The 10,954-nt window shown below is 47.0% G+C and overlaps 2 long non-coding RNA genes across 2 annotated transcripts in view; both read right to left on the bottom strand.

The window, feature by feature from the left end:
- Nucleotides 1-276: 276 nt before the first annotated feature.
- Nucleotides 277-7,423, bottom strand: LOC135321269 (uncharacterized). The gene is made up of 3 exons (XR_010380836.1): nucleotides 2,398-7,423; nucleotides 1,705-1,798; nucleotides 277-581 (listed from the first exon to the last, which is right to left on the bottom strand). It is a non-coding gene; the product is annotated as an uncharacterized LOC135321269 (long non-coding RNA).
- A 783-nt stretch (nucleotides 7,424-8,206) lies between these two features.
- Nucleotides 8,207-10,954, bottom strand: part of LOC116153418 (uncharacterized) — a 34,191-nt gene continuing 31,443 nt past the window's right edge. The window contains exon 7 of the long non-coding RNA XR_004137141.2: nucleotides 8,207-10,826. This is a non-coding gene — a long non-coding RNA (uncharacterized LOC116153418). The remainder of the gene's footprint in view (nucleotides 10,827-10,954) is intronic.

Raw genomic sequence — 10,954 nt, 5'->3', positions numbered from 1 at the left:
AATTCTTTCTGGGACGGGGCAAGAACCTGGAACACCAGTTGCACTTATCAGCGACACTGGTACAGCCTGAAATGTGACGGACCCTTCAGTGATTAATACAGAACACTCCTTGGTGCCCTTTACAAGAGAGGGCTTCAAATAATACGACATTTTTGTATCCCAAGTGGTATCAAGAAATCCTTATCTGTTTCATATAGGACTAAATACTACTCAACGTGTGTCATCTTTGAGACATGTTCCATACGAATGCTTTGTCAGATCATACGTCACCAGAAGTACACTTTATTATAATGCCCTGCGATTACGTTGAAGTATATACGTTGTGAGACAGCACACACCTCAGGAAGGTTCAATAAGACATTAACACACTTGGTGCTGGGTGTGCCACTTGTTTCTTAAGTGAAAACGCACAATTTCAAAGCAAACTCACACGACGGAACCCAAACATCCTGTGCTTGACCACAAAAGCACATCTGCCCTCCCCATCAGGAGAAGCCAAACATCACATCATGGGGGCCTCGTGCACAGTGTCTCTAGTTGGTGTCCATTCATCATCTACACAAAAACCTCCCGGATGGGACCTGTGAACAACAGGAGATTCGTTAATAAATTAAAGCACAACTGTGTGAGAGACCATTAACATCCATGTTTTATAATCCAGAAGAGTATAAGCTCAGAAAAATTTAAAAAGTCCACAAACCAGAATTGTATTAAGTGATGCCATTTCTGAAGGGAAAAAAAAGCACCCATGGCAACCACTGTGGAATGTCACCGGCAAGTTGACTCTGCATGGCTGGACCACCGATTATCCTAGTCTTCCTCTATTTACTTATCTGTATTTTCTAGATTTACCAAAGTGAAGGTGTATTGCCTCTACAGTAGAGCCCCTCCCTCTCAAGAAGTAGATGCTTCTACTGAGAGATGGAGCTGAAGCTGGTTTACGTAGACAATGAATGTGAGTTATCAATAGCTGAAGACATCAGGGTGGAACTTAAGAGTTAGTGTATTAAGAGTTGCCACTTTAGAGCCTGGGTTCTTGGGAAAGGACAAATTTGGGTAAAAGAAAAAGCCTTTAGTCACACGAGAGGGTACATGAGTTCCCTGAAAGCTCAGGAAAAAGGGAAAAGGCCTGATCATAGTGCAGTTGTCCCTGAAGCCCTTGAATGTCAAATGCGGGGCCCCTCACCGGGCAAAAAGAGGCCCACACTACCTCGCCAGCGTGTATGCACGTTAAGCCATACAACTGGGGGCCTGATAAGAGAACAATGCACTTACGTTGAAAGGGGAAAACCAAGAACCACGAGCCTGTGGGAGCACCGAATCAGGCCTGGCCCAGGGCCGTTGATGGAGGCCAGCCACGGGAAGGACTCAGTAGTATGGGTCTGTGTGGAACTGAGCACGGGACAGACGCATCCCAACCCATTCCCAAAGAAGAAGATCGGTGTCTCTGGAGATGTTCACATTAGGATGAATGAATGAATGTGGTTTACAATATATGATTTTGGTTATTTTGATTCTTGACCTTTAAAATTAGTCATGTCATAATTAATATGCAGTCAATGGTTACCCCAGAGAGGTTCCTTTGGAAAAACAATCTGGTTAAAATTGATCCAAAGGAAGCTAAACTAGGGAAGGCTCTATGACTACCTCCAAATTTCAAATTCTATTTTCAGGTAAGAGGAATAGAGAAGGATGGAAACTTACCTAGTTCTTAGTTTCTTCAGTTTCATGCTTCTTGTCTCTTTCTTTCTTCCTCTCTAAAATATTCTAGCCCTTCTCACTCGTAAGGTTTTGAATCCTTGAAGACATTAAATCAAGATTTAAATGAAGATTAACAAGGCACTGTGTTGTACTGCAAATTAAAATAGAACAGTGCTTAAAAACTACTATAAATCTTGTAGTTCACTAAGTAGGGTGTCAATGGAACATTTCAGTCTTTGTGACAACCTAGAAGATGTGAGGAGAATGGTAAAGGGGTGGCAAAGGGAGGAGGCAGAGACAGGAGAACTCGGTGCACCAGGGAAACAGCACAGTACAAATACAGAGCCAGACTCTGCACTGTTAGTGGGAACGCAAAATGGAACTACCAATTCAAAGAACAGTTTGGTAGTTTCACTGGTTGTTAAATGCATACTTTCCAAGTGATGAGCCACTCATTCTACACACACAAATAGCCTCAACCCAGTTAAAAAAAAAAAAAAACACAAATAGTGAACCCTAATGTAAACTATGGACTTATAGTTAAGAATAACGTATCAATAGAAGTTTAAAATTATAAAGATTTTTATGTTTAAAATTCCTCATGTGGGGGTGGGGATTCCAAATCCACCCTCCCTAAAGCACAGACATGAGGCTCTCTTAACCCCTCCAAACAGCCTTGCGATTCCTATGACTTACCTGCGTCTTAAGGCACCTGAAAAGCAGCATTTTCCAGAAGTAAGCAAACCTCCTGACGTAGAAAGTGGGAAGACTCCAGGCATTTGTTCCCCTGAGAACCGGAAGTTCTGTGTGTGCGAGGAAGACGATGTGTTTGCTCAGGGAGCCTGGGTTCTGGCAAGCCCGTCCCACGGTGAAAGGTGGAGGTTGAGCCTCTGGTCCATCAGAGTCTTGGATCTTAAGTAGCCCACCAGCTGTCTTCCTGCCCCAATTACCAGGCCCTTCACCTCTGCAGGCCTGCTTTTCCCACCTTTATCCAGAATGAGCTCCTTGGATGCTCTGCCCCGCCTCCTTGCTCCGACATTCCCTCTTTTCCCTCCTCCACAAAACTTGATTCATTTCTGCCACAGCAGGTCTCCATCCAAGTCCAGTTTTGATCTCTCTTTCCTAGAGAATTCAACCTAGGAACTTTGGAAATCTTCAAGGTCAAATCCATTACTTTACAAAGGAGGTAACAGATCCCATGAGGTAAGGTGACTACTGTAGGGCAATGTAGTTAATTCCACATCCACCATTGCCACCATATTAGGCAACTGAATAATCAAATGACTGCCATGACCATGTGTCCAAGATTTTGAATCCCGATTTCAAATGTCCTGTACGGTCATCAGGACACATTAAGAATTTCACTATCTAACATTGCAACTGCTACTGCAGATGTGTTAAGAGGGACCTTCTGTAAGCAATACATTTACTTCTGTTACTGAATCCAACTTTCCAGTTATGAAGCACTGATTCTTAACTTTTTAGTGCAATGAACTCTCTTTAGGAAACTGATGAAACTTATGGGCCCTCTCCACACAAAAATATTTCCAGAGAAACACAAAATTTTGCTCCAGTGAATTAACCATGCAGTACATGACTGTGAAAACCATTGCTCTGAGAGCAGAAATCAGCCTATCTGCCATGTGGTCAGGGACAATTTTAAAATAGCTCTTAAATCCTAACAAAAATTTGCCAACATTTATATGACAGATTACAGAGCACGTTTAATCCTCACAACAACCCTGTGAGGTAGGTATTAATACCCCAGTTTTACCTACAAGGAAACCACAACCCAAAGAAGTTCAGAGACTTGCCAAAGTTCACACAGCTAATAGTTGCATGCAGTGCCAGGACTAGAAGATGGGCTTTTTGTTCCTTGATCAAAACTTCTTTACATGTAATGTGCTCAGTTTGGGAATCAAGATCCTACCGAGGGAAGACTCATTGGCAAGCCCTTTCAACAAAGAGGGAACTATGAGAGGCTACAGACCAGAGCCCAGTGAGCTGTGTGGACACACTCCCTGAGCATCATTCCCGGGCAGGGATACCAGAAAGGATGTCATTAGAATTGCAGGCTTTGGGGTCCAGACAACAAACACCGTTCAAAGGAACACAAAACAAAACCAAAGCAGGTGCCAGAAGTTGCAAGACACACAGGTTTGGTTTTGGTTCTGTTTTCACCATAGTTATGAATTATTTGGCTCTTTCCCCAAAGAGCTGAAAGTTAGCTGGGAGAGGACCCAAAAACATTTTCAAAAAGGCAGAACATACACCAAAATGGGAATCTGAGAGCCAGAAAACAAATATCCAAACTTCACCTAAAGATTAAGATGCTTGGAAACCTGATAAATGGCCATAGAGAAACACCTCCAATAGGGAAAGGTGGGGTGAGAAACCCTAATCAACCCGTAAGCCAGAGATTTCAGAATCTCCACAAAGTCTCTGGTCATATTCTTCATGACCCAGAACCATCCTTTGGCCATCTGCTCAAAGACACGAAGATAGGGAAGTTCATGCCATTGTTTCTGGGCTGGATCAGTGGAAATTAAATGCTGTCCAAGGACTGTGGCAGGTTTTTGAAAGATTTCAACGGTCCACAGCAAATGAGAAAACTATGGTGGTGCTGTTGTTTTAGTAAACGAATCTATCTATCCAAATGAGAGCACCGTCCACCATTGTGCTACCTTAGTACAAAAAGCACTCTTCAAAACGCTTGGTAAAATGGCAGTAATAGAGCCAATTTCCCTCACCCAGCTTTGTATGTATGTATCAGAGTGCCTACCCAGCCAGTGCCTTAGTTCCAGGGTCTTTGGGACTCTGGCCAGGCAACCCTAAGGCCCTTGCCAATTATCTTCAGCAGAAATGAATACCTTAAAAACAGACCACGTAGGAAAGGGTTCCCGGATCCCATCATAACCTACCAATCTACCCTCCTCAAACTCTGGAAACCCACAGCTACTTTTCAATGTCTGCTTTGTAAAACCAAACCTACACATACAGCAAACCTTGACTCCCTCAGAAGGCCCCCCAGCTTCAGCAAAGACCCTTAACCCACCCTTCACATAGTGGTAGCCTCTTCTACAAGAGGGGTCCTTGGGCTCTCTGGACTTTAGGGACCCATAACTCAGATACCAAAATGTTTTTCTTCAGCTTCTTTTTGGTCATTTGGGGATAAGGATGCTTCTTCATTCTTCCTTTGCATTTTCCAAATTTCTCACAACCCCCTTCTCCTCCATTTTTCACACAGCATGACAGCCAAGCGAGAGCCTGAGGTGAGTCGCAACTGAACCACTCACAACAGCACAGAGGTACTTCAAGGAGAGGAGAGGAGAGAATACGGCCCATCACTCCGTGCCTGCGGGTATGGTGCCAGGACACAGAAAGCGTCCTATCCCTGACTCACTTCAGAATAGTGACTGTAACACCATAACCCGGGTTGCCACCCTGGGGAAGGAGGGAAGCCATGTATCCTTAGACCATACACGACAGCTTGTCATCCACCCTCAGCCCAAGAGCAATTACAAGAAGACTTCAGGACCCATTCTGGGGTCCTCCCTTTTCTTAAACACAGAAAAGGGAGTACTCGGAACCCCACTTCTCACCCCATGCCCTACAGGCAACCATGACATTATCTCCCCACTACATACGAGCTCTTCTAGAGCACAGAAGGACTCATGTTCATCTTTTATCACCAGTACCTAGACAGTGCCTGGCATGTAGTCAGCACTCCGCATTTACAGGAAGGAAAGGAGGGAGGAAAGCAGGAACGTTGAAGCACAGGAAGGGATGTTTCCTGTTTCCTGTTCTGTGGGTTCTTGTGTGTTTCTTCCATTGCCGTCGCCCCTCCCCTTAGCCTTTGCCCTTTCCTCAATATTCATTTATCTTTCCTTTTGTACAACCTCTACCTAAATCAGTGTTTCTTCTACTTTTTTCCCCCTTATTTTTCTCCTCTCTCTGTTGCTGCAGGCTAACTTCCCTAACACTTTTATTCTCTATAACTTTCTTGGTTTCTCCTTTGCTTGCTCTAGTTTCGTCATTCTTCTTGGCTTCCTTTATGGTGAGGATCAACAGACCCAAGGGAAGTGAAAAGGCAAGTAATGCTGAAAAGAGGAATGCCACAAAATGATGAAAGGGGAAATAGCTAAGAGGAGGAGGCCCACAAACCCAAGCCCATGGGCCCAGCAAAAAGAAGCCATTAATTCCTTTTTTCCCTTATCACAAAGGACAAGAAATTTCTATTTATATGTTTTCTAACTTATTCTTTAGCTTCTTCAAAGTTACCGCAAAAGCTCTTCCAGTTACCATCAACCTAGAAACGGACCTTTTCAAGGGTATGTATGTATCCTTGCTCAGCATGGGAACACCTGGCCCTTTGTCTGTCAGCACACTGCTCCCAGGCCGCCACCCCAGGCCCTGTTTATATGAGTGACAGCAAAGGCCCCAGCTAGCACCCTGAGGCTGGGGAAGAGTCCTTGCTCAGCACCACTGTCACGTGCCTCATGTCCCTCCCCCACTTCCTGACCATAATGCAGTGTCCCCCGGGGCTGGTATCTCTGCAAACTCCCTCTTCCCAGCTCCAAATCTGGATTCCAAAGGTTTTGGGCCTCCTCAGATGATCTCACAATTGGAGGAGGGAATAAAACTTAGGAGAATTACAAATCCAAAATCCCAGTTTCCCACTAGAATCTAGCACTCCCTACCACCTAGTCTAGCAGCACAGAAGGTATGGTTTTCGATTTGGGGACAAACAGCCCAGGCTAACTGGAGGCACTCTGGTGATGCTAAAACAGACGGGAGAGCTAAGAGGTCAAAGAAGCAAATAACCAAAAAAGACTTTTCCAGTTTAGAATGTAGATGTATCACTGACATTGTACATCTAGTGTCCTTCCTATTGGGGAATGCCATCCATTGGGACCACCTGCCTAACAATGAATATCATGTCTCATTCTCAACCAAAGACTCCAGCGACTCTGACACCACTTGCCAGATCCTGAATACTAAGGGGTATTCAGTTTCAAGGTTGGATCCCAAATTCTTAACAGCCCTTAGAATTATGTTTGGACTGCTGTTTAGTTGTCCCTGCAATATTGTTTCTATTCCCCAGGCCCACTTAAAGAGACAGGGTACTAATTCAGGAGAAATGAAGAAGCAATCTTCCTCTAATTTCACACGTGTCCCTTAGGTCAGGAATGACTATCCAGCGATGTCCTACCCTCTTTTCCTTTGGGTCTGTGAGGACTGTGGTAAGTCTCTTCTAACCACTACCACCATGGACATGAACATCCATATGCAGGCTTAGCCTATTTTAAAATAGGTTTTAAGAGTGCCCCGCCCACAGGACTTTCAAGGCAGCCTTTCTTACCACCCCAGTTAGTATCTACTTCACTTTCCCAGTTCTGGCCTCAGGAAAAACACCCCCTCAGTTCCAAAATGCCCAGAATCTCTGGAGAACCCACACCTAGATCCAGTCTAATATCATTTCAGGGTTCCTCCTTGGGAACACCACCAATGTTTGCCTCATTAACAGACAAAACTTCAGAGCCCCGTTGGAGCTCACACATGTGCTTAAATCTACAAGCCAGAAAGCCTGTGCTAGTAAGAGAGAAAAGCAGACTCTCCCACGAGGGAGAGAAGTCTCAGAGGGAAATTTTCTTTTGTTTAACCCCTTGAACCCAACAGCACATTGTTAAGTGACTTCTCCAATGACATCAAAGGGACTTAAAAGTCTTTTTGGGAAATAGCTTTCTTCCTGTCTCCTAAGAATGGGGAGAAGGAATACATCGTCCCCTAAGAGATGAGAGAATAAGAGGGCTCTGATAGGGAAAAGATAGGAACAGAAGGTAAATAGAAATGGCCTAGATGGCAGAAACCCCTAGGCTTGAGACAGGGATCTGGGTGCAGAGGCTGAGTCCGTGCAACCCTGACTGGTTGCAGGCTTCAATAAATTGATGACCACAGTCCCAAGGTGATCACTTAGAGCAGGAAGCATGCCTGCTCCCTTCTTGTAGTCAGAAAAGCTGGCTAAAAACCCTCAGCCTTGAGCAAAAGAGAAGTCATCTGCCGGGCTGGCAGCTGAAACTCAGAACTCAGTATTTATGGGTGCAACTGCAAATTTCACCCAATTTAGAATCCACTGTATAACTTTCTGCCCAGGACAAGGTTTGAAATGTTCCAGTGGTTCCCCCAAGGCCACTGCACAGGCCAGCTGCATTATTTAAGAAGGCCTGTGCAGCTCCGACCTAATCATCCTAGATACAGAATCTTCTCCTAAGGCCACTGTCACCACAAGAATATATGGCTCTGCTACAGTTCAAGGCCTGAGCAACAGCCTAGGTGGTCGCGTCCCTGCATCTACAGAGCCTCCTGGCCGGCCAGCCTGCCTGACACAGTGTGCGAGCCTGTGCCCACCTCGACCCCCGCAGCGAGCTTAACGGAAGGAAGGCTGGGAGGGGGCAGAAGAGCGGCCAACGCCTTCCAACGGCAGCTGGGGGCCGGGGGGGGGGGGCTCGAACGGGGGTCTCCCGGCGATTGGGCAGGGGCGCTGCTGGTGTACAGGGATCCCAGGGCTTCCCTGCAGGGGCCGGACCAACGGCTGGGCTGATGTTCCGCTGGCCGGTGGCCGCTCTCCTGGGCGGCCCCGCCTCCTTGCACTTGTGTGACCTTGGAGTTCGGTGCACGGATCCCTCCTCCGGGCTCGCGCTGGGCTGAGCCCTGCAAACGTTGGGGGCCACTTGGAGGTTTGGCTGGTGGCAGCCCCGAGGCTCTGTCCCGCCTGCGGTGGCTTCCAGTTGCAGTTACCTTCCTATTTCCCTGCACAGGCTCCACATAGGGTCCCTGGTGCTACATGAACAGTTTCAACCTGGACGTGGGGAGGCAGTGGTATAGCCTTCTGCCCTAACCAGCCCTTCTGGCTTCATTTTCTTCATCTTAATTGCTTGGGCCATCTTAGACTTTTCTGGATCATGGGGGTTGGGGCAGGTGCCCATTTACCACCTCTCAGTCCTCCCCAGAAATGAAGTCATTTCACTCTTTCCCTCCTCCACTCCATGCTGAGGCTCTCATACCACGCTTCTTCCTGCCTCTGTGCCCACCCATTCTTCTTGCCCTCATCTGGGGTAAAGAGGTTCTGGCTGAGCAAAGGTGGCCATCCTGCCACCCTCCCCAAGCAGCTCCTTGTTCGCAAGCATCTGAGGCATCTGTGCTCCTGTCACTGCCATGTTTCTGGTCCCTCCTGGGTCTATCTGGCATTCTCTATGTTGTCCTGTCATCACTCTCTCCCAGGTGTCAGTCATCACACATCCTTCAACTTGCTACTCCTTCAGGTCCAAAGGGCATGTGCTGCCGGAAAGCAGCACTTGGCACTGTCTGTATTGGCTTTTGTGCTTGGCTTACTAAACTCAGACATTTAATGAATATCATCTTGAAAAACATTTTTACTTGAGCATTTACTTATTGATTACGGGTTTAACACACATCTTCTATGTTATTTAAATTACAAAGTGAGGACAGTTGAGTCATTTGAACACTTCGGTGGCTTAAACAGCAGACACAACTTGAACTTCTTACCAAAACTGTAATAGCTTTATAACTCCCCACCTCCCCAAAGGCAACAATTGAGCTTTGCTTCTTACACCTACTCGTTCCTTGGGCAGAGGGAGAAAGAGATGCCGAAACAGGGACAGTGGTTATTTGTTAGCGATGAGATGAATGCTTTCCATTTTCCTATTTATCTATGTTTTCTACAAAGCAAATATATCTTTAAAGCCTTTTTTAAAAGAGACATGAAGAGACTGTGGGAACAGGGAATCAAAACCTTTGACAATCTGATGAAAGGACATGTGTCTGCTCTTTCAGGGAATTTTCCCTGACATTTGCACGCCTTTCCCACACAGTGTGGCCCTAACCGAAAGAAGAGGCAAGGGCAGCTTAGGGTAGACGGAGGGGAACTGGTGTGGAAAAGGTTAGTGGGGATTCTGACCATGGTTTGGGGCAGAGGAACCTGAGCGATTCATTGTACCTCCCCTAAGAGAGGGACCAGCCGAGTGACACTGCGCACTTGTGAGCTGGGAGCAGATTGCTCTGTCCCCAGGGGGGTATCCCATATTTTGTTTATTCAATCCTCAGGCTGCTTTCCCACTCTTTGGAAAGTGTAGGGCAGGATTCCAAATTACAGCCACCAGAGTATTCAAAATAATTTGGGAGAGCCTAGGGGTTAAGACTCCGGCTGTGAAATCAGACAGGACCAGCTTTCATCTAAACTCTCCACACTGATCAGGTGTGTGACCTTGGGCAAGCCATCCAAACACAGAGCCCCTGATTTTTCCATCTCTGCACGAGTGATAATACTCGCCAGAAGGATCATCATACATCACGGCACCTGTCACGTTGTCAACGCTTAGCTGATGAGAGTTAGTAGCCCTCTTCCTGCTTCCCCCCCGTTGTCAGACCCCGGAGCCCACAGCCTCCTTCAGCATGCACCTTATTCCCATCTGTGTCCGCAACACTCTACATGGACTCAATATGAGATAGTCTTAGATAATCGTAGATAGCTAAGATCTTTTTCCTTTTCACAGAACACTTTGCAGACCCTAAGGAAGGGTGCCCCCTGATCCTCACAGTCCCTTAGGGTGTGCCAGGGTCTAAGATCTTGGGTCTCTAGAGGAATCTGGCCAGAGCTGGAGGGTCCATCGTACCCAGGGGGCATGGAGAGTCCCACTCAGGCTCTGACTTGACCTCCTAAATGAGCAGTGCCCAGCTGAGGGCCAAGGGTGAATGGGCCTCCCACTCCCAATCCGAGGCTGACTTGACCGCCCCAGACTTTGATGCTCCCTGAGAGGAAACACTTGCACAAGACCCAGGGTCCTGTCCTCCCCGGTCAAAATCCCACCTCCTCTGTGGCAGGAAGGCCCCGGGTGTGGATCTCAGTCAGTTGTGCCTCCCCAGCAGGGCCCCTTCATCTACCTCTGTTCCCACTGCATCCTCACCATTGCCCTTTCCCTGGCCCGGACCCTCAAAGGTCCTCTTCCCCTTCATGCCTTTACCTTCTCCCTGTGAGTGCTGAGGCCCCCAGAATTCATCCTGTCCAGTGCCTTGTCAGGTTTTGATGTGGGGAGCTTCTGTACCTGCTGAGAGAGATTTTTACCAGGCAGAGGAGCCCTGCAGTCACGCGTCACCCCCTCAGCTTCCCTCAGCACATTTCCCCACTTCTTCTGTCCCCTTCCCAGTGTCCTGGAGCAGCCTCTTTAATCTCTTC

The sequence above is a fragment of the Camelus dromedarius genome, chromosome 5 (assembly GCF_036321535.1).
Source record: "Camelus dromedarius isolate mCamDro1 chromosome 5, mCamDro1.pat, whole genome shotgun sequence".
Classification (NCBI taxonomy): domain Eukaryota; kingdom Metazoa; phylum Chordata; class Mammalia; order Artiodactyla; family Camelidae; genus Camelus; species Camelus dromedarius.
This window is presented reverse-complemented; position numbering and strand designations above follow the sequence as displayed.